This window comes from Notothenia rossii, assembly GCF_949606895.1.
Source record: "Notothenia rossii genome assembly, chromosome: 5".
Classification (NCBI taxonomy): domain Eukaryota; kingdom Metazoa; phylum Chordata; class Actinopteri; order Perciformes; family Nototheniidae; genus Notothenia; species Notothenia rossii.
Window position 1 is genome coordinate 58011122 of NC_136903.1, and position 24275 is coordinate 58035396.

Consider the following 24275-nt stretch of genomic DNA (forward strand, 5'->3'; position numbering starts at 1 on the left):
TAAGGTAAGCGGACATGGAACTACTCAGCAAAACTATAAATAATAATCGAAGTTATTGAGTTTTTAGCATAATACTTAAACTTAAAATCCCTTAACGTTTGTATGCAATTGTGCTAGATTCAACACTGGAATCAAGCAAATATTAATATGTTTGCATGACATTAGTTATTTATATTTTGATATCACTTAATTATACGTTTAATACATTTAAGTCAAGCTAAGGTACATGCAGTGGTGGGCCGTCAGGGCCAGCAAGGCCTTCTCTGCTGGCCTAAACATCATCAGAATATAAATTAAATTGATATATTTTTTCCACAAATATGTATTAAATTATTCCCTGTAGTCTATTCTCTTCATTTCATAGCTTTCCTCTTGGTTGCGCTGCTTCCAGCCTCAGAACGAGATTTGGAGGGTTGGCCTTTATGTTAGAGCTTTTATCCAATCATATTTCAGCCATAATGTGTTGCCAGGGTCCAAGAAATCTGCCCTTAGGCCTTCAGAATCAACAGTGCGGGCGCCTGTAGATTAAAGTGAACGGAAACAAAACTGTGGCGTTAACCAATCAGATTTTGAGTTGGCGACAACGGGCCAGCTAGCAGGCGTACGATTACGTTAGCACGTGCACGTCTTTTGATTGGATATGCACTATTGAGAGGCAGAGCTATGTAGAGCTAGCAAACTGAACTTGAATTTGAACGAGCTAATTTGTGTAGATTTCTACAAGCTGTTTTTTTTCAACCCACAATGGCTGAAGGAGGAGAAGAGATCGATTTGGTCGCAGATATAATTACAACGCCATTTTCAAGACGAACTTTTCAAGAAAAGCTAGACATCGTGAGAAGAGAACGGCCAACCCCGACGCTAGCGAGCCTATCACAGCGGGGGAAAGGGTTTGTCCGCCACTTTCAAATCACTAACTACGAGCGGTACCCCTGGCTCACAGCCTCCGAGAGGCACTGCAAATTGTACTGCTGGGAATGCCTGCTATTTGCAACTGATCGATTTGGTGTTTGGAGCCACACTGGATTTGCAAACTTGAGTTGTCTAACCAAGGCAGCAACGAGACACCAAAGCACGGCTGGGCACTTACAAGCAATGGTGCTTTTGAAAACCTTTGGGGACACCCGAGTGGATCTACAGCTCAACGAACAAGTGCGCCGGGAAACGGAGCTCCACAACGAAAGGGTGAACAAAAATAGGGAAATATTGAAAAGACTGATTGATTGTGTCCTGTTTTTGGGTAAACAGGAACTTTCATTTAGGGGACACGATGAAAGCGCCAAGTCCAGAAACAGAGGAAACTACGTGGAGCTTCTTTCTTTGCTTGCTGAGAACAACACAGACTTGCATTACCACCTGTCCACAAACAAAGTGTTTACTGGGACGTCAGGCAAAATACAAAACGAACTGATTTATGCTATTGCTGAAGTGATGGGAGAAGAGATCAAAATGGAGATTAAAAAAGCACCCTTTGTCGCTGTTATGGTGGACGAAACGACAGACGTGGGTAATGTAGCACAACTGGCACTTGTCCTGCGTTATGTGACTGACACAGGTGTCAAGGAGCGGTTTGTCAGATTTGAAGATGTTACAAGCGGCAAGCGAGCTGATGACATTGCCGCTCTTATTTTCCGTTTCATGGAGGAATATGAATGTAGTCTGGATAAAGTTGTGGCACAGTGTTATGATGGCGCAGCGGTCATGGCATCTGGACTAAACGGGGTGCAGGCTAAAGTTAAGGAGAGGGCACCTATGGCCTTATTCATTCACTGCTATGCACATCGACTAAATTTAGTACTGACTCAAGGGGCCTCAAAGCTTAAAGAATGCAAGGTCTTTTTTGCCAGCCTCAATGGCCTTGCAGTATTTTTCTCCAGATCCCCTAAGCGCACGCAACTGCTGGATGACATTTGCAAGCGTCGTCTTCCTAATGTTGCACCAACGCGGTGGCAATATACATCGAGATTGGTCAATGCAGTCTTTGAGAAGAGAGTTTCCCTAAAGGAGGTGTTTGACCACATACTGGAACATCATGAGGAGTATGATGGGGATACTATGCTTAGCGCTGATGGATTTAATGCACGTCTGGATGATTTTGAGTTTTGTTTTTTGCTTGAAACATTCAATGGGATTTTTAAGCATTCAGATGTGCTCTTTGGAATACTACAGAAACAAACATTGGATGTACAATTCTGTCTGACAAGGGTGAACGAGTTTTGTGACACAATTGAGCGAGAGAGGTGCCAGTTTCGTCAGATCTACGAGGACACAGCGCGCATCTCAAGTGGTCCGAGCGCACGCAGAGGCCCACGTACACCACAAGGAGACCTTCGCGCATACTACCAACAACTCCACAGCAATATTCTGGACAACATTCTTTGCCAGATACGGAGTAGGTTTCAAGACCACGAAAAATTAATGTTTCTCTCCCTCCTGGACCCCCAGCACTTTCAGACCTACCGGAAAAAATTCCCGCATACAGCCTTAGCCAAATTAACACAGTCACGGAACACTGTTCGATCTGTCCCGGCTAAAAACAGAACTGACTGTAATGTATGCCATGACTGATTTTGAAGGGAAAAGTCCCACTGATCTCCTTGATTTCCTTAAGCAGAAAAATCTGAGTGAGAGCATGGGGCAGCTTTACACATTGGCATGTGTGGCAGTGACTATCCCTGTGTCCACTGCTTCTGTCGAGCGGTCATTCTCGGCCTTAAAGCGAATTAAAACTTATGCCAGAAATTCTACTGGACAGACTAGGCTTTCATCATTAGCCTTCATGTCTATAGAAAATGACTTATTGGTGGAACTGAAACGCACAGATAAACTGTACAACAGAGTCATTGAAGTCTTCTTGAGGAAAGAAAGGAGGATGGATTTTGTATTCAAATAATCAGTTGTTTTGGTGAGTACAAAGCATTTTATATTTTATTTTAATATATTTTTGTCATTTTATGTCATTAATATTAAATCAATATTAACGAATTAATATATATGTAATTAAAATGACAAATATATAAAAAATAAATGTTTGATGCTTCTGCAAGAGATATAGAGATGTGTGTGGCGCACTGGCTCAGCTGTGCAGTAAAAGTACTCAAGGAGACTTGTTGAATTGTTTTGGTTTAACCTTTATCAAAGTGGACATTCAGTGCTAGGAATACACTTTCACCACTGTCGCAAATATATCCTCATGAACAAATGCAAATTATTTGTTTGTTTTCTTTTATTTTCAGTGAATAGTTTGTGTCTTTATCGTCACGTTTCTTTGGGTGCGACAATGCGCTGTTTAGTGAACAAACTTGGTTTGGTGGACTTAATAAAACTTTGTAGACTAATGCCTTAAAAGCCCCTTTTATTTTTAAGTTTTGACCGTATCCAAGCGATCTTAAAGCTGGTAGTTTAACACTCTTAATTGTAAATGCGGATATATTGATTATAAATGCTTCGGAAATATTAATATAACTCTGTTGTACTTGACTATGTTAAGGTGATGCAACGCCCGGTTATACTGCGTTTCTGTCTAAATGTATAGTTTCTAGAGCCATGGCGTCATAATGATGGTATTAAGAGGTGGAATAATTCAGGTAGGACTGTGTAGGACATCACTGAAGGCCTAGGTGTGAAATGCACGGCCCGCCACTGGGTACATGTGATGGTAGCTAGTTAGTGCTCTTACCTGTGAGGCCTCCTCCAAACAGCATAATAACCAGACTGTATCATTAAAACTAAGTACCAGTTCTAGATCCTTGAATTTAGACAAACAATTCAAAAGACAACATGAATTTAAAGACCAATCTTTATTTGAATGTGCCTCTTAACCTGATATATTAGTTAAACAGTAATAGTATTGACAATCTAAAAAAATTGAGCAACTCAACAGTCAACTTTTCTTATTGTCTAAAGCATTTGTTATTTTCATTTTCCCCTCTCATATTCAGTGTGGACGGATTGAGACAGTGTGGTGTCAAAAAAACTGCAGAGACTTCAGGGAGAAACCTCTGTGTGATGGACGTCCTGTCTGTTTGTTTGGCCCGGAGAGGACTGAGGGTCTTTCCTCAGTGAGGGGGACCAGGCCTGATGGAGGAGCCCATGCTGGGCAAAGCTGATACCAACTGCACAGACTTAGTCTGTCACTTTATTTGACTAAATGTGTTTACTTGTAAATTTAATAGTTTTACACCTTCTGTCCATATGTGCTTTTTATTTAAAACATGTTTGATTAAGTTTTGGTTGACATTTCAATAAATTGTATTTGTATTTGGACTCCTTTTGTCCATTATTCTTACTGAAAATGTTAGATTACACATTCACATCTGACTGAAGATTGGCCCCATTTATTTGTGACGTTGCAAACTCTGCGGTACAAGGCACAAGTGATGTGAAGCTCATAAAGCGAGGCAAATATAAATAATTATCTGATGGAGTGTAGATGTGGAAATAGGTGCATTCGATCAGCTGACTGTTTTTACAATAAAAGTAGTTTCTTAGTGTACTGGTCTTAAAATCTCATAGCATCAGCTTTTAATGTTCCTCTTGGATGTTCTTCTTGACCCTCAGAGAAGGAGAAAATGTTGTGTCTTTCAGGCATGTCCTTTCCTAACAAATATGACAGGAAACATAAAACATATTATTGCAGAACAAGTGTGTTATTTATGAAAGCGGTGTGTTTGTGTGTTTAGGGGCTGTAGATATAATTATTTAGTAATTGTAATGTTTTTTTTTATTTCAACAGTGAGCTACAAAGACAATCAGATTATGAATGAACAGTATGAAGTTCATCAACATTGAAATATGTTATTATCAAAATAATATTTAACTGTTATCAAAACGTAGTGCAACTGTAGAAGCTTGCTCTGTTGTCTCACTGAAAGAATAACTTTTACCACGTTTTTTTGAACAATATTCAGAGATAAATAGTAGCAGTTCTCACTATGTGTTAAATATCTTTGCCTTTAATACATTAAATTAGAAAGCTGACAAAATCATATTGCTTGTTAACATCTAAATGTGAGATTTTTGCACAGAAAAAACCCTCAACTTCACTGGTGTGTAGGTGATCTAGTATTGTTTAATGGAATGTATATCAGTGTATTAACGTCAATACTTCATTCATTTAAGCCAATATCTTTCTTGATTCTTTGTACAGTATGAAAACAAGAGTCTTTGTACCTGAGCTGAAGTTCACTGCTGTGAGGAGTCCAGTTCTGACTCTCACTCTCTGGTCCAGCCTCTCTGCATCACCTGGACAGCTTAAACAAACAGATATATAGTACCATGTGTACAAACAATATAACTGATTATCTTCTGTTGAACATGTTGGATTGTGTATTGTCCGAGTCAGGGTCCTTTTTATTTTACTGTAACTTTGGAAGTTGTGTTACCAATGCTTACTGTTTATTTGATACCCATTTGGTAATGCAATTAATAAAAACAACAAGGTTTGGGTTCGTTCTTCAGATGACTGTGACGTTAACGTGTAAGCTCAATAATGAACTCCAGCTCAACCAACCATATTGTAATATCTAAGTAATCATCTTGAAAAATGACATTAATAATTGTAATATACACACATCTTATTGTGAGGTTGATTTCACATACACTACTACTTCGACATTAGCTTTTCTACATACTTGAGCATAGCCAATTTAAATTAACCTTTTTGATGCATACAGTTCCTACCTACATAATAAAATATCTCTCTAAGTTACAAGGATGACCTTATTTTATCAACCTCAAACAGAAGCTGTTTGTTCAACAGTATTATCCCACTTTACACTTCTCTATTTCGTTTTAACCTTTATATATACAGTCTATTATTTTAACATGGAGGCTACGATTAGCATCGTTAGCACCGATGTAGCTACCACTCGCTTACACGCTAACCCAAGCCTTAACATTCATTACGTCGATTAAAATCTTTAACACATAAATAAAGCACTCGAATTTCACTTACCGCAAAACCGCATTCATGCACCGTCTGTTTTAACCGCAGAGCGAGTCACAATAGCCCAATATATAAGCATGAAGAACAAACAACCACGGCCGGCTTCAAGTTGTGTTTCCTGGATGAACTGACCAGGCAGAGTCCCTGTAGCTAGCTTCAGGGAGCAGCTAGCAGAGAGACAAGAAGCTAGCAGTAGCAGTCACTTGACAGAACGGTCACTCAATGTGACCACGCCCTAATTTATGCAAAAACGTTAAGACCTGATATAAATAAAAGGGTTGTGTTAGAAAAGAATTCACTCACAGATCCATAATCATGAAGGTGGAATCTAACTATATCGATAATAAAATGTATGGAGCCAGGGGTAGAAACATGTTTTTTTCTGCTGTAAAATTGGGCATTTTAACATGGGGGTCTATGGAAATTGCTCCTTTCTGCAGTCATCGCCTGTCGGCCAATATATGAAATGCAGTATGTAGCACTTCCGTATTGGCGTCCCGGCTCTTCCCCAGAGTTTGCCGCTTGGGCTAAACGCATAGGATTAACGCAAACGCAATCGCAAAAAAGCTTCCGTCCACACGCAATTTTCACCGGATAGTGTCTGTCCACACGAGACAGCTCCGTTTAGCTCCAACCGCTGGAGAAGCTGCAGTACATATGCCTGTACGTGGCGCTGTAACTTCCTCCACAAAAGCAGCGAAGAAGCATGGTTGTCATGGTATCCCTTACTGTTTATTCTCCGCGGTGGGGGCCGACGGAACCGGGCAGAGTTTTTTGCATGGATTTTCGCCATTCAACGTGTGTTAAAGTTTAAATCTTCCGGACAAAATTATAAAAGTGCCGGTCAAAGGTCTTCTTTGTTATTTATTGAGCTTTAAAACAAATGAATGACAAATCTATATAATATAATAATATAATACATGGAGCCTCTCTTTTTCTTCCCTATCTTCGGACAGCGTCAGTGTCTGTCTCAAGCAGCAGCTGATCCAGTAATGAGTGACCCGGTCGACATTAAAAATAAACATATTTATAAACTAGTTTAGGTAGTTTGAGAGGTAATTAAAATAGCTAAGGGTGATGATCTGACTTGAAGTGTGTGTTTTTGCTCCGTTCACCGCTGCATCACAGCGGGAGGAGCTGCAGGTGAGCAGAGCTGCGTGTCTCCGTCCTGTCAGATTAGACTTCACTTGCGTTTATTTCCATATCGAGAGAAAGATAAATAATCTGAATTCAGTGTGCAGTTTACTTTGACGCGGGGGTGAGCAGCAGAGGTGGGGAGAGGCGGGGCTATTGCGACATCATTATCAGAAAATGATCGTATAGGGCAGTGGTTCTCAAATGGGGGTATGCGGACCCCTAGGGGTACGTTGGAGTACTGCAGGGGGTACGTGAGATATATGTTATGTTAATGAAAAAAATAAACATAATTAATGCATTTACACAAACTAGGCTACTATTAGTAGATTAACTACTTTATTCAAAAGTGTACAGTAATTCTGGATAATAAGATGGGAAAAGTAAACGGGGTGCTCTCTTTTCCTCTCCCTCTCCTTACAGGCTGTCTAACCGGCCTAAGTGACCCGACAGTAAAGAACAAATATATGTATAACTAGTTTAGCTAGTTCCAGAGTAGATAAACTAGCTAAGTGTGTTATGTCTAACTCTTAGTGTATTTTGGTCCACTCAACGGTCCCTCACAGCGGCGGAGCTGTGATCATGCAGAGCTGCGTGTTCTCCGTCAGCAGCAGCTGATCTGATCTCTCTCTCGCGTCTGGTTATACTTCACTCGCGTCAAATCTATCAGATCTGGTTAGTTCTAGTTAATTATATGACTGCCTACTTTTCAAAAGGACCTAAACAATAAGCCGCAAAGTTTAGCGTTATGCATATGTTTATATGATGGGTCAAAATCCCATGCTCAGAAAATGCTCATATATTTTTTTCTCTTCATTCCCCACGCCCCAAAATAAATAAATATACAAATATACCAATTTTAGGAAAAGTAACAAAGTTTGAGCAGTGTGGGTTTTATATTAACAGAGTTACACATATTTCAAAACGCGAAGTGTAATAACTGCAGTTTGTATCCCTGTCAGACAAAGTGAAGCCCAAGCCCATGTTTCACACTAAATTGTAAGTAAAACTTATTAAAAAGATCAGTTCAATGCAACTAATGTCGTCTTAGTGTTATTGCATGATGTTAAAATTGGTTTGCCATGAATTTAGTGATGGATTGTAAACATTTTAAATGTAGCGTGTTTCTCAGTTACAAGGTTGTTGTTTAAATACATCAGACACTGATGGTGCAGCGCTGCACTGTACCTCTTTCTATCGGCATTTTTTCCTTAACAAATTGTTTTTGCGCTGATCAGGGGCAAGGGGGTACTTGGCTGAATTTATATTTCAAATGGGGTACATGATTGAAAAAAGTTGGAGAACCACTGGTATAGGGCGTACACACGGAGCCGTTTGATCCCCCAGAGCGTTGCGTATGCCGTTCTATCCAACTTGGGACCCGTTATCGTTTCCGCAGTTGTTTACTATTCGGTCGTCCTCGTGTGGCCGAACGGTCTATATGACACTAAACAGTAACGCAAACGACCGTTTTCGTCCTCGTGTGGCCGGGGCCTGAGTTTAGGCACGTTAATACAGTTTTAATGAATTTAACTACAGTATATTCATATTTTTTAGTGCTTTCATGTCAATTCGGCGAACATATGATATATTAAATGATCGTGAGGATGATGATTAAAAATCGTTTGTTTGAGCTTGGCTGGATTTCCTGATAAAAAAGAAAACCGATGGTTTTTGTAGTTGTAGTACATCAACGTGGATTAAACAACATTATTTTGTTAAATAAAAACATGGTGAAGTTTTGTAAATGATTACACACTCTTATTTAGCACAGAATATGATCCTACCGTGACATATGGATCTTAACAAAGATCCGCTATACCTAGGGTGACCAGATGTCCCGCTCTGCGCGGGACTGCACAGTATTTTCACGACTTTTGGTGCGTCCCGCAAATTGAGACGATGTCCCGCATATTTCATTTTGGTAGGCTAAAACGCTTTTCTAAAATCAGATTTATCCAATGGCTGTTGAGAAAGCAGGGAAGGCTAGCATCACGGGGGTGTGTTTGCTGTCAATCAAACTGTAACACACGGCGGGTGCTGGTCAAGTGTTAACCAATGAGAGTAACTCACTCACACACACCCCCACGCGGCCCCGCCAAACAACAACAACGAAAGTCAGTCAATAACGCAGGTGACGCAGCAGGTTATGAAAAATGGAGGAAACTGAAACTACAACTAAGAAGAAAAGAAGATACACATACAACAAAGACTGGGAAGACACTTACCCGTGAGTGAAGCCAGTGCATGGCGACTCTCAGAGAGAATTTTTTGCAATCTTTGCAAGAGTAATTTTTCAATTTCACATGGCGGTGAATACGACGTCAAAAGACACCGAGAATTCGATTCTCACAAGAAACGTGTCGCTCAAAAAGAGACATCCCACTCTATGGAGACATTCCTACTCAAACCAAAAAATGATGGCCACTCAGACAAGGTAACAGCAGCAGAAATAACCAGTGTTAACACAGTGACTGTGGTAACAAGCTAGCGCCGACCATTTTTACAGACTCTGATATAGTAAAGAAAAATTCATGTGGTCGTACAAAAGCAGCGTCCATAATAACAGATGTGCTTGCCCCTGCCTCTGTGGAGAGTTGTTTGACAGAGTTAAAGACACCAGTGGTTCTAGTTGACAAAATAGCCCACACACTGTGGGGGGGCCTACCTGTTGTTGCTGTGATGGACAAAACTGAAAGCTATTTTATTTTATGTATTATTATGTTTTTGTTCCCTCCTGGCCAGTTTTGATTTGTACTTATGTTTTTTTTTTATCTATTAATGTATGTTGTGCCTACTTTTACAGGTAATACACTAGTTGAATTAGGAAGATGCATTTTTTGCATGCCTGCTGCCTTGGTTAGTCTTAGTTTACTTCTCTTTATTAAGATACTAAATTGTTACTGCATTTTGACTTCACTTTCTGTCTGTAGTCCCAAAACGATAGCTGGGGATTATGGGTAGTGTAGTGTCTTCGGCCATCCTAAACTCCGCAAAAACTATTTGTTTCTCTGAATCGAAGGGAGAAATCTACGGAGCCCCGGAGGGTTCATAGAGAGAAAAATAAATAAAACGTGGCCACGTTTTACTTTCTCGTTCGCACGAGTTAATAAAGCGTGGCCACGTTGTATTTAAAACGTAGCCACGCTTTATTAACTTGTTCAAAGCGTTACATTACAGAATTCTGGCAGTGCACATCATTCATTCGAGCCACCACGCACTTGTCAATGGTTGTAGCTATGGATAGAGACGCTTTAATTAAGCTTTACTTTGGACTTGGGATGAGTTATCAAGACATCCTGACAACACTTGCTTTGCAAGGGATAATTGTTAGTAAAAGTACATTAAGGAGAATATTGAGAGCGTGTGGATTAAATCGTCGGAAATATGCTGATTTGGAAGTTGCTATCGACTATATAGTTTGTCAATTGGGAGGACCTGGACAACTTCATGGATATAGTTGGATGTATGCAAAGCTTTTGGAGCGAGGTATCCGCATCCGGAAAGAAGACGTGAGGATCCTTCTTTCTCTGCTCGACCCAGTCAACTCTCAAGATCGCCTGAAAAGACGTCTCAGCTTGAGAAAGTCTTTTTCACAAGGGCCTAATTTCATATGGCACGTAGATGGCTACGACAAACTCAAGCCCTATGGAATATGCATTAATGGATGCATAGACTGATATTCCCGTAGGATTATCTGGCTAAAAGCAGCTTTCACCAACAGCGACCCAAAAGTAATTGGAAGCTACTTTGTCGAAGCAATAGAGGATGTCGGAGGTTACCCAAGGCTTTTACGCACTGACATGGGCACAGAGAATGTTCTACTACGAGACATCCAACAGTTTTTAAGGCGAAACGATGAAGATGACAGAGCAGGAGAAAGGAGTTATATAACAGGAGCTAGTACCGCAAATCAGAGAATAGAGAGCTGGTGGGGAGTGATGAGAAAGGAATGGGTTCAATACTGGATCCAGCAACTGGGAGAATTCAAGGATGAAGGGCTCTTCACCGGTGATTTTCTGGACAAAGCACTTGTCCAGTTGTGCTTCATGGCAATTATTCAGGTAAAACAATATGACGTTGATCTGACAATTGTTAGTTGCAGTTAAACAGAGACCATAACCATGTAAATTATACAAATCTCGGGAAATAGTAAAAGTAGGGCACAGACTTAAAAACCACAGGATTTATTATGAGGGTCTATGATTTTATATGCATCTGTAACCGCGGCCGCGCACACGGCCTAAAGTTTAGCTGTTCTACTGATCAAATGTGCCTTTTAACTCAAATTGATCAAACAGCAAAAACTCCACAGATTCAATTTAAAGAAACACGATACAGTTGGCAGTCAACAAAAAGGCTTAAGACAAGGATTTTCTCCCAAGAGTATGACATTTATTATCAATATCAAACACATTTACAAACAATACTTTATCCAGTAAAAAGAACAACAATTTATTATGAATTCATCTACTATGCTATTTAAAATGGTATCCAGCGTATAAAAAACGACTAAGTGAGCGCAGACAGTTACTGTTGGGAGGGGGAAGCAAGCAGGTCAAATCTAAATATTACTCACCGCCACTCACACGTGCACTTCACTGCCCCTTAAGTATGTGTGTGTTTAGTTAATTTTACACCTTTCTTAATTTATCACTTTCTTTCCAGTTGCTGTGTCTGTACAGGGCACGTGTGATTTGATTTAAAGGGCAAATTTGATCAGTAAAACAGCTAAACTTTAGGCCGTGTGCGCGGCCGCGGTTACACACCCATCCACATACTTTTACGCACTGATAGGCAGCAATGATCTGCCAAATACACCCACTTTAGAACAACCTTTAAAATCAACCTGACATAAATTCATCATCAAGATGAACCTACGTTGAATACACAGGCTATAAAAACACAGTCTGCCCAACATTCGTAACGAGTCACACAACAGTTTTACGAAAAACCGCACTACGTTTTCTGACAACTTGCCAGACAATCATAGCCGGCCAATGTCCAATGTTAATGCATAGACATGATTAACTTATATATAAATAGGCTATATAGACATTGGAAAACATTTTTGAAAACGTATATTTACAGCTGGCATAGGCTATAGGCCTTTTTTATTTAGGGGATAGCTAACGGTGTTGTTGAATGCGTTGTGTGAGTCTTTACGCACTTTGGGTATACTTTAATTAAGACGTAGGCCTACTTGCATGCATGTGTACCTATTCATTTAACGTAGGATTTATTATGATGAAGGAATTGACTCAAAGTTATGTTATGTATAGTTTAGTTGTGCTTAATTGTCAGTGTACACTTGATAGCTGCATGCATAATGAATGCGTTATAATATGTGTTTGCGCTAAAAATGCCTCATACAATTGGATCTGTGATTTTGAAGAATGTACCGTGATGTAACCCATAACGCCAATTATCTGTTAATACGGCTCTATTATAGCGATCAATTTGTGTTTGATATCTACATCTTTTATTTATCAGATCGCGTACAGCATGCCGTGAGGTTCAAATCTAATAATCTCTTGCCAACGCGCAACAAAAAGCCCTGCGCATTGTTCTGAAATAACGGAGCTATGCTTGAATGATGTGTGTGCAGTGGGCAACGAGAAGATGTTTTTTGCTATTATTCCATATGGTACATACTATTTATCCCCCTTTCCATTTCTTTTTGCAGGAGGACTTGAATGAGATAAGACACGTTTGGAACGCACATCGCATCAGGCCCTCTACAAACGGCAATGTCCCCACAGGAATACCTAATATCATGTATACGGCACCTCATTTGTGGGGTGCAGATGACCTTGTTGTTCCATTCAGTGAAGACTTACCCACTTGCAAAGAGAGCTGCAAGTTCCTAACTTCAGTTCCATGTGACGAGGACATGTTTGATTTGTGCACAATCATAATGGAAGAATCAGGCATGGGGTTCCCAATGAGTAGGTCACAAGCACTTGACTTATATCATTGAGGGATATCATTCGCCCACAAGTATTTGAGGAGGCAACTGCATGAATGTTGCAGTTTTCTTTCTGCTATTGATGGAAGAAGTATCAGATCCATTACTGAAGTAAAAACCCTACCAAACTGTGGAAATACTCCACTAAATCCTACATTTAAAACCTTACATAATTGAAAGTATTTCAGTATTATCAGCAAAATGTAAATAACAGTATGAAAAGTAAAAGTAGTCACCGTGCATTAAAATGTTCCCTGGCAGTGTTTTATTATTATATATGATGCTTCTGGATTAATATTACTGCTGAATTAATGTTGCATTTTACTGCTGTTTAAGACTGTGCTAATTTTGACTCCTGTTACAACCCGGCTCCTGGTCTGCAACAAAAAGCAGAGAGGCGAGACGAAGGATAAGAAAATAACAATTGTTTATTTTTAATAAACAATGTAATGAACAGAACCAGCCACAGGTCCCCGAGGCTGGCACGGAGAAAGTGCCCAGAGGAATGAGAGCGACGTATCCGGCTTGCTCCTCCTATATATCCTTTTCAGCATAGCTCACCCGGCAGGTGCGCCTCATCAGACAGATTGCAGCTGGGACCTGCAATCACACACAAAACACACACACAACCAGACGGCACCCCACGTGGTGTGGAGGGGTCGTCACACTCCCCCCCCCATAAGAAAAGAGTTCCCCCAAGAACACCGTTAATTAACCAAATAGCTAAGAGCTCTTCTCCGAAATTCCGGCAGAGTATATTGACCCAGCCCCTGAAGGAACCCGGAATGTCCCTCCAGAAACCGCAACCTAGCCCCCGGCAACAAACCCAAGACCTGACCCCCAGGTCGCTGCCGAACTGGCCTACCCGTCCGACACGCGTGACATGATCCAACATGCCGAGACACATCTCTCCTCAACCCAGGCCAAAAGAAATACTGCAACAGGTAACCACATGTTTTACGGACACCCAGATGTCCCGACTGCCCATGTGCTCTTCTGAGGACCTCCTCACGAAACAGGGAACCACAATCTGATACACTGGCCCACCAATAAAGCCTTTCCCACGTGACCACCACTTTCTGACCAGCAATCCCCCTTGCAGCTGACAACCCCTGGTGACACCATTACCATCCTCGGTGGAGAGAACCGCCTCAAAAAATGGACTGAGGGAGACATCCGCTTTCTGCTCTACCACCAACTCACTGCAGGATACCGACAACAAAAAGTTAGGAATGACCACAGAATCTATCTCACTGACCTCTTCACCCTGCTCAGATTCCTCCTGTGCACGGCTCACAGCCCGGGCCACAGAGCAAGCCACAAACACTGCAGGAGAGCACTTGGCATTCTCCTCTGCCTTAACAATCACAGTAGGTGAAGATGACTGCATGGTAGGCGGCGGACTCTCAGCCCACACATGGCTGCCAGCCAGGCCGTCACCCAGGATAACATCCACACCACCAATTGGCATTACAGGACGGACCCCCATGGCGACCTCACCCTGCACCAGACCTGAGTCAAGCACAACAGAATGCAGAGAAACAGGCACAAAATTCATTGCCATACCTCGCATCCGGACAAAATCCCCAGTTCCAGATTTGTCCGAAAATGGTAACACAGAGCTCAGAATGTATGAGTCATACGATGCAGTCTCTCTCAAAATCTTTACCGGCACGCTGATATCACTTCCCACCAATGACACGTATCCGGTTGACACAAATGCAGAAAACAGTGGGTTATTCCACCCGCATGGCTCATTAATCTGCTGACAGGAAGAGATGACAGGTAACGGCACCACAGACACAGCACAAGCAGCAGAGTTAAACTGGCCTACACAGTTCCCCCTTTTAGACTTAGCTTTTGGACAGTCAGCCTTCCAGTGCCCTCTCTCCCTGCAGAAATGACAATTTTCTGAATCACCCTGTGGCTGACCTCGCATCTCACGCTCACTCCAGTGCGGATTAGCTTTCTCTTCCCATCTCCCTGCTGCACGATACATACCCACTTCATCCTGGACCCTTAACTCCCGACCGCCCCTGTGCGTTAGCACATAATCATCTGCCAGAGCAGCAGCCTCCGCAGCGGTTTTCACCTTACGCTCGCTGATGTAAACCGCAATGTGGCTGGGCACAGAATTTTTAAATTGCTCCAACACCATCAACTCACATACTGTCACATACGTATCCTCTTTCAAAGAGTTATACCACCTACCGAAAGAGGTAACCAGATCCCTGGCAAACTCAACATGTGTCTGCCTGTTAGACATCTCCCAGGACCGAAACCTCTGTCGATAGGCCTCAGTGACCAACTCGTAAGCCTTCAACACAGCAGTCTTAACAGTCAGATAAACCTTGCTCTCTGCCACCGTCAGAGCAGAGTAGGCTTCCTGGGCTTTACCCGTTAACGCACACTGTAACAATAAGGTGCTATTAGCATCTGACCACTCTCTGCTCTCAGCCACATGCTCAAACAAGGAGAAAAATGTATCTGGATCTCGTTCATTAAACTGAGGCACATTTATATGTATGTATATATGGTAAATGTATCAAGCAATGTGTGACATGTATTGTAAACATTAATTCACCTTTGATATTTCATGTAAAGTCATATACAGTGAACAGAAAATGTATCTTACTTTAATGATACATCTTTATTCCATGTGCTTCACATAATAATCGTCTTTTATTGTGTGGAAAAAACAAACAAAGAAATGGATCATTACTGACCTTGCAGTGAAGGAGTATTTGGTAACAATGTAACAATGTTACACGATTGAAAAATAAAAATAACCAAAAACACAAATACAAAAGGGAGTGCTTTTTTATGCATCTTATTTTAACATTAAGCCCTACTTAGGCAAACTTGAATGTCACCAATAAACAGGCACTGACATAAGAACTTGAGTAAACGTTGAGGGTTTAAACTTTCCCCCATAAACTCTTATTAAATGTTTAACCTGGTCAAAATACATTCATGCTAAACAGAAAGACCAGATTAGTCAAATGAATAGACTCTTAAAATAGGACCTGTGTACAACAGGAACAGGAACAACAATTAACACATTGGAGTAAAATATTCTATAAAAATAAAAAATCTTTCAATAGTTATTCTGCCCTTTGGAATCACTCTATTCCAAATCAACATGCAGATTTGAACAACAATCATGTCAATGCAGTGCAAGGATTTTCAAATGAAGGCAAAACATAATATGCAAATCCCTAGCAATCAAACATAAATGCATATTTACTTAGCTCAGCTTATGATTTTGCATACAGCCATCTAGTAGATGTTGTGTGCCTATTGAACACAATCATTGGCTCCTATGTATCAGAAAATGTATCTTCTTTGATATCATAACTTCTACTGTGACTATGAGTAAAGATGTATTATCAAATGTGGAATGTTGTGTGAGTTTGAGGTATTCAATCAGCACAAACTGGAAACTATTACATTATTTCAGTAAGCAACTACACCAGATAATCAAGAGTTGCAGTTTATTTCTGCTAAAGGACCATCACACAAACCACCACAACCGCCCCCCCCCCTCCCCCACCCACTACCACATTATCCATGCGGTTTCAAGTATCAATATAAGACATATGTAATACCAATTCCTAAGAAAATAGTATGCTTAAGTACTGCCTTCAGTACTTAAACACTATTTCAATACCAAATCACTTGAGTCTATAGTGAAAACGTCCCACATTTATGTAAACAGTCACACCCACAGTCCTTCACTTTTGTCTATCAATTAAAGTGTCAAAGTGCATATATAAACGTAGCGCCTAGCTAAGAAAATGTTAAATGCTGAAAGAAAGCCTTTTGCACCTTGAAAATTATCTCCTGTCTTTAAATGTTCATTTCAAAACCATAACTGCAGTATAAATTGTGGGTGCAACCTATAGACGCTATCTCCTTCTTGTCTAGATGATATCCATCACCCACACAGAGCTTGTAAGTACACTATTAAAATCACTGCGGAGGTCTGGATAATTGTGGTACCCTACAGGTAGTTTTAAAAGGCAGCCACATGTGTGAGATTGTGGTCTTCGCTCGAAGTTCGAGGTTTCGATGAATTGTATCTTAATAGTTTATTCCATTAAATTGGAACCAGTGCAGAAGCGGAGGAAAAGCTGAAGGGTGCTCAGATCAACTTCACCTACATATCTTTTCAGGTAGCGGGCAACTGCAGTCTGGGGAGGAGTCATCTCATCTGGGAACTGAAGGAGCTCCTTCACTGCTTTTCCAGTTGGTGTTTTCTGCTGTATAACATGATGCAGGGCATCTTGTGGCAACAAACTTACTAAGTGCACCACAATGGGACGCCAACACTTGATTACATACATTGGTGCCTGTATGAGAGCCTTGTGTCCCATCTGTGAAAGCAATGGGATCAGATTGTCCTTGGTAGGAACCTGCTGGCACTCATGTGCTTCAAGGGCATCAAACAGTGCATCAGTGTCAACAGAGTTGAAGTTTTCCAAAGCCTTAACAAGGACCTCTCTCTCCTGTTCAGACACGTACTGTAAAAAGGTGTCCTTTAAGCTACTGGTGGATGTGGCGTACAGTGCCTCTTCAAGGAATGTTGCTGCCAGTTTCACTGGGAAATAGCGAGCAATCCTCCACCCTACTACTAAGATTCTGGCAATTGCCTGCCACTCTTCAGACTGATAATCATGTCTAATAAAGGGAACTTTTACATTCGCTCCCAAGGTGCATCTTTCATAAAAGTCTGTCCAAAATTCAGTTAAGCAGTCCCGGGTCACACCACTTCCTCTCCTTCTTCAAGTTTACCATTGGGTTGACGCATCTTTATAAACATCTCAGTGTTTAAAATGTCTGGGTTTGTCAAGGCTTTGATAAGGTCAGTGAGACAATGCCCCCTCCTGATAATCAGTGTAACAGGAGCAGGTTCATCCATTGTCTGGTCATTCCATGGCTCTGTAACAAGAGCAGGTTGCGGTTCGCCCAATCCATGTGGTGGCATGTCATTCCACGGAGCAGGTTGCAGTTCGCCCAATCCGTGTGGTGGTTGGTCATTCCACGGAGCAGGTTGCAGTTCGCCCAATCCGTGTGGTGGTTGGTCATTCCACGGAGCAGGTTGCGGTTCGCCCAATCCATGTGGTGGCTGGTCATTCCACGGCAGTGTGTCATCTAACTACACACCATCATTTGCCATAGCCCCAATAATAATCTCAAGATCGATCTCTTGATGAACCATGTCATCGGTCCCCTGTACATCAGTTGAATAATGTGGCTCACTTCCAGTAAGATCTACAACTGGGGTTGAGGTTAACTGCATCTCTGCCTCCTTTTTATCTGAGGACAGCTCCGCTTTTCTTATTTTGGTACAAAGGTACAATCTAAGGATTTTTACTCTGCTTTCTTCATACAAGTCATCCACATTGCTAGAACTGCTGACCTGTACCTGAGAAGATTCAATTTCAGTTGAATAATATGAGAGCTTTCTCTTTCCTTTTGAAAAACCATCTGGGAAAAACAAGTTTTCAGCCATTTCTTTGATTTCCACTACTGTTTTGTCCTTGCTGATGATCAGGGGCCGTATTCACAAAGCATTTTATCTTACCGCTAGGAGTGCTCCGAACTCGTGCTAAAACATTTTACGTAGGAGTTTTTTCTTAAAAGCTATTCACAAAGCCGCTGAGACCTACTCATACTAAGGATAAATCACTAAGAGTGAACTAAGAGTGACGCGCCGTTGCTATGGATTACGTCGATTCTCGTGCATGAGTTTAGAAGCGGTCAGTACGGTGATTGGTTGTTCAGAGCAGGCGGTCTCGGTGAAACTCATCCGCAACATCCCACAAACGAGCCCACTAAATCACAGAAAAACAAGGAAATAGCCTAGGCTATAAATGTATTCCTATCAAATAGTTATGGACAGTGCAGTTAGCAGAATACACGCATGATGACAAGTTTGTGCAGACCACGATAATGACGTTGTATATGCACGTTAAAGAGAGAGAGCAAACAATACAAATACGTAAATTGCATTAAATCAAGGAGGCAATTAAAGGCCCCCTGCAAACTATTATCCAATGAGCATATTACCAGCACTTAAACACTTTCAATAACAGCCCATACCGCCGTTCAAGTCCCCCTACCATGATGAATGAAAACAATCTGCGTGTTGATGGAATGTACTTTCTTTCTATTGACGAACACGTCCTCATCTTTTGATGGCGCAATTCTTTTTATGTGCGTCCCGTCAATAGCACCGACCACACCAGGCATACCTGCAATTGCCATGAAGTTGGCTTTGATCCTGTGTAGTTGTTGATTGTCCAAAGGAAACCGGATAAACTGTTGGATGATATGTAGAGAGCGCGTTGATGGTTTGGTTTATGGCACGGCTGACTGATGGTTGCGATATTCCCAAATCGTCGGCATTGCAAAGTTGCATTTTCCCTGTTGCTAAATATCGTAGTGTTGCCAAACATTTTATTTCCGGACTAATCGGGTTATTCCTGTTAGTCGGGGATGTTATTGCATCCCGCACTAATTCCACAACAAGTTTGATACCCTCACGATTTAGCTCTTGATCAATTCAAAGTCTTCCATTGTCTCTAAAACATTTCGTCTCGCAGCCATTTTCAGATTCTTTGTGAATAGGTCTTACTGAGTTAGGTGTCCTCTCGAGGACTTTTAAGCTCTCCTAAACTTAGGTGCTACTTTTAGGCCTAAAATACTTTGTGAATTGCTCTTAGTGAATACAATTAGGAGTCCTAAATGTAAGACTGACACGTCCATTATGTTTAGGAGTTTCTCCTAAATTCGCCAGTTACTTTTTGCCCTAAGATCCTTTATGAATACGGCCCCAGGTGTCTTTTTCCTCCACCATTGATTGCCTTCACTTGTCTGTACCGTTTCTGCTTTCCATCGAAATCTATCCATCCAAGTTCAACCCGTCTCTCTTGCTTTTTAGCACTTGTATTTCCTGCCCATTGCTTTCTTTTTGCGGGTACTGGTGCCTCATCAGAGACCAATCTCTGTCGCAGCCTTGTGAGCATTGTGTCTTTCCTGCTCTTTGTGTCAAGCGATGAATTGTTATGGCGGCAGAAGGCAACAGTAGCTATTCTATCTCCAGCCTTAGGGATGTACTTTGCCAGGTCAGCATCCGTCATTAAAGGTATTACTGATGCATCAATCTGGAGAAAAAAAGACAAAAAACAATCGTTGGGAGCATGATTATAATTACATATTAATGTGCCGAAATAAATAATAGAATTATGAATGACTTGACTCTTAAAACCATTGAGCCACATTAGTTCAAATTTACTTTCAATTGGGAATACTCTCCTAAAATGTTCAACATCTTACCAATTTTATTTGTATTGCCAAATTTCCAACAATCTGCAAAAATAATTTCATTAAAAAAGAAAATCCGGAGGGCCGAGAGGAACAAGATGGCAGCCTGAGCTGAGAGCTCCGCACAACCTCAGTGATTAATTTGAGTTTTTTACCTCCACTCAGAGAAAAAGCTTAACAACTTTTTTGACTATAGTTAAGAGTTGACATCTAAGGAAAGACTCTTGCTACAAAAAGAAAGAAAAAGAAGGAAGGATGCCAAGAAGAAACCCACGAGGCAACCAAGACCTACCAGAACCGGAGGATGAGTCTCAAGAGGATGATAGAAATCCTTCGTTTGCTGAGATAATGTCCGAGTTAAAATCTCAACGTTCTGAGATAATTAATCGTCTCGATGGAATTGATAATCGTTTGGAGATTGTGACTAGTCAAGTCTCAACAATGAAAAGAAGTACTAGCTACAACAAACCAGGCCCTTGAGAATCAACTTCAGCGTATGGACGAAGCTGAACAAAGAATTTCGACATTAGAAGACACCTTACAAACTACAGCACGGGACCTTCACAGAGCCGAAAAGTTGATAAAGAGGCTGGAATCTAAGACGGATGATCTAGAAAATAGAGGGAGACGTAAAAATCTTGTTTTACTAGGGCTCCCAGAGAAGTCAGAAGGCAGCCAATTACTACTTCAATATATTCAACAAAAACTATCTTCCTGGCTCAAACTCTCCCTCGATCAGAACCTAGAGTTGGAGCGGGTTCACCGCTCTCTACGACCATATCCCGAACCAGGGAAGCCTCCAAGACCAATTATGATCCGCTTTCTACGAGTCAGAGATAAAGAAATGATACTGCAGTCTGCGAAGAAAATGTCAATCCACGAGGGTAATACTAAACTCACCATTCGCCAGGATCTGTCTGCAGAGGTACGCCGAAGGCGCAAGGAGTTCGACCTGGTGATCAAATTATTCCTCGAAAAAGGCATGTTCAGAGGGTTTGCTTATCCTCATCGGCTCCGTATTCTTCACAAAGAGAAGATTGTTTTTTTTGAAGATCCCAAAGAAGCCGACACCTTTGTCAAGCAGCTGCAGTAAGTCGCTATTTTTCTAACCTACCGGAGTGGAGGTAAGATGTACATTCTTTTTTCTCTTTTCTCCTCTTCTCTCAATTAACTGTCATTGGGATTGGGAAAACGTGTGTAAATCGTTTTTTGCAAGGACACATTAAGAGGACTTTCCAGGATCGAACTGGTTCATTTGTATTTTGTTATATTTACCAGTGTCTTTGCTTCCGGCAACAAAGAATGACGTAACGGACCACACCAACAAAGAAGGTAGTGTAGGGGTCTGACAAAACAGTAACATACAGTTCTGTTTAAAATACACCCTTCCTCCTCCACTCTTATTTTGACAGTTAAGATATCACCATGTACACTCCTGGTCGTTCTTTTTTGATTTGCCTTGTTTTTTTATGGCAATATATTGTTTGACATGTAAATGATCGGATGGAACATACCATGATGACATTTGGGATGCGGATTTCTATATACCCGTCCCCTGTTAAGGAGGAGAATTAGGAAGACATTTATTTATTTTCAATGAGAACTGAGGATGGGAGCTCCAAGTTGCCAACACAAAGAGGACATATCGTTAGATCTGAGATGCACATTTCTCTGACGTTTGTTTCTCTCTGGGCTACAATAAATTGGGTAGATGAATTGCGAGGGTCAGAAGACCCTGGTTTGGGTGGGATGTTATATTGTTTTCTTTTTGTGTTTTGCGTTTGTGTTACATTAGTTATAATGTTAAATAATAAAAGCAGTGACAATCCGTGTTGTGTATGGGGCCAAAATATACAACATATTAAATATAATCCCACAGATATGCAGCAGTCAGCATGCAAAACATGAAAATCTATTCTTGGAATATTAAAGGCTTGGGAAATCCCATAAAAAGGAGTAAAGTACTATCTCTTCTTAAAAAAGACAAAGCTGATGTGGTTTTCTTACAAGAAACCTTTCTCTCAGATACTGAACATCTTAAATTGAAAAGAGATTGGATAGGTCAGGTGTATTTCTCATCATATAAAACCCATAGTAGAGGGACAGCTATTGTGATAAACAAAACTTGCCCATTTCAATTCGAAAAATTAGTTACGGACCCAAATGGTAGGTTTGTTTTGGTTGTTGGTACTATTTTTGGAACCCCAATCACCTTTTTAAATATCTATGCTCCCAATATAGATGAACCAATGTTCATGTCTGACAGGGTGCTGCTTTTCAATGAAAACTGCAAAGGATTAGGACTGATGGGCAGCGATTTTAACTGCACTCTTAACCCTACATTAGATAAATTTAACCAGTCCAAGAGCCACAATCTTAAATCATCAAAGGTCCTTCAGGGGCTTTGTGCAGAATGTGGCCTTATTGACGTGTGGCGTCAATTAAATCAAGATGTCAAAGATTACACTTTCTTTTGAAATGTCCACAACTCTTATTCTAGAATAGATTATTTTGTATTCCCTCAAAATACATGCATAGGGTAAAAGAATGTAAAATTGATTCCATTAATATTTCAGATCATGCAAGAGTTCATCTAACTATTCACTTGGAGTGGAGAATTGGTATCCAGGCGCTGGAAATTTGATAACTCCTTACTTAGAGACGAAAAATTCAAATTAAAAATGCGAATGTGGATAAGGTACTATATAAAAGAAAATAATGACCCCTCTATAGATCCGAATATTATTTGGGAAGCTGCGAAAGCTACTTTAAGAGGACTTATTATCTCATACACATCTTTTAAAAAACGTGAAAATGTTAAGCTCAGACAAGAACTTGAAAGAGAAGTAAACAGATGCGAAGTACTTCATAAATCCGCATCAACAGATGAAAACTGGAAACAATTAAACACAGCCAGAGCTAAATTAAATATTGACTTAACAAATGAAATCATAACACAAATGAATCTTATCAGACAAAATAATTATGAATTCGGCAATAAACCAAGTAAACTACTTGCCTATCAATTAAAGAAGGAGCAAGCAGAAAGGGCTATAAAGGCAATTCGTCTGAAAGACGACAAGATAACCTACCACCCAAAACAGATGAACCAGACTTTTTATGAATTTTATAACAAATTATACAAATCTCAATGTGATTACTCACAAGATGAACTGGACAATTATCTCCAAAACATTCATTTACCTACATTATCTGATTTAGATCAAGAGTATCTAAACTCATCAATTACAGAAGTAGAAGTTTTGGCTGCAATTAAATCTATGCCTATAAATAAAAGCCCAGGGCCAGATGGCTTCTCGGCAGAATTTTATAAAGAGTTTTGGACTGAACTTCAACCTATATTTATGTCAAAGGTTAACAACTTCTCTCACAACAGAACACTTCCTCAATCAATGAATCTTGCATATATTACTGTACTACATAAAGATGGGAAAGACCCCTTGAATTGTTCTTCATTTAGGCCTATAAGCCTCTTGGATCATGATTATAAGATTATCACCAAATTATTAGCAAAACGATTGGAAATTATTTTACCTAAACTAATTAGTCCTGATCAAACAGGTTTTGTCAAGGGCAGATATTCTTCTGATAATATAAGGAGACTTAATATTATAAAACATTTGGACACCTGTCAGAAGCCATCTCTGCTTCTTTCTTTAGATGCCGAGAAGGCTTTTGACAGGGTTGAGTGGAATTTTCTTTTTGCTACTTTGAACAGATTCAATATGGGCTCTCGGTTCATAGAGTGGGTCAAATCAATTTATAAAAATCCTAAAGCAGCGGTTATCACTAACTGCAGTTCCTCAGATTTTTTTTCACTAACAAGGGGGACAAGACAGGGATGTCAACTGTCACCTTTGCTTTGAACCACTGGCG

At 40.6% G+C, this 24275-nt stretch overlaps 1 protein-coding gene and 1 long non-coding RNA gene across 5 annotated transcripts in view; both read right to left on the reverse strand.

Annotated features, from left to right (window-relative positions):
• LOC307039311 (uncharacterized protein) overlaps positions 1–24275 on the reverse strand; it is a 794762-nt gene that overhangs the window by 391368 nt on the left and 379119 nt on the right. The gene's annotated exons all lie outside the window — the stretch shown is intronic.
• LOC307041563 lies at positions 3424–6544 on the reverse strand. Its single transcript, XR_013808794.1, has 3 exons — positions 5957–6544; positions 5173–5244; positions 3424–4599 (listed from the first exon to the last, which is right to left on the reverse strand). It is a non-coding gene; the product is annotated as an uncharacterized lncRNA (long non-coding RNA).